Source organism: Mus caroli, chromosome 11 (assembly GCF_900094665.2).
Source record: "Mus caroli chromosome 11, CAROLI_EIJ_v1.1, whole genome shotgun sequence".
NCBI lineage: Eukaryota > Metazoa > Chordata > Mammalia > Rodentia > Muridae > Mus > Mus caroli.
In genome coordinates, this window is record NC_034580.1 from 115,015,538 (window position 1) to 115,016,013 (window position 476).

The 476-nt window shown below is 51.9% G+C and overlaps 1 long non-coding RNA gene across 1 annotated transcript in view; it reads right to left on the reverse strand.

Moving 5' to 3' along the window:
- Nucleotides 1-233: 233 nt before the first annotated feature.
- LOC110306327 overlaps nt 234-476 on the reverse strand; it is a 15,555-nt gene continuing 15,312 nt past the window's right edge. The window contains exon 6 of the long non-coding RNA XR_002379252.1: nt 234-407. This is a non-coding gene — a long non-coding RNA (uncharacterized LOC110306327). The remainder of the gene's footprint in view (nt 408-476) is intronic.

The window sequence follows — 476 nt, forward strand, 5'->3', positions numbered from 1 at the left end:
TCTGCTTCTCTTAGCCAGCCACACTCCTACTAGCTCGGGAGCTAGCACAGGTGTTCCTTGGCTTTTGACCACTCTAGCTTCTGCCTTGTCCAGGTGTGTCACCTCTGTGTCTGTGTCCTATTCTTATTCACAAGGACACTGGTCATTAAAGTTAGTGCTCATCCTGAATCCTAGATGGCCTCGTGACAGCTCCGTAACAAAGGATGCCCATGAAGATCTCTCTCCTCCTTCCTGAAGGTCTGAGCATGCATCAGTCGGTGGGTGAGCACTATTCAACCCATCCAGAATCCTGGAGGCTAATCGTGTTGCTGAAGTAGGCGTCTGCGGGCATCTCTGAAGTGAGCTGGGACAATGTTGTGAGTCCTCACGTCTTGCCAAGGGAGGCTCTGCAGGGAAATGGCAGAACCCTGTGTGGGGAGAAGAGAGAGAGAGAGAGAGAGAGAGAGAGAGAGAGAGAGAGAGAGAGAGAGAGAGAG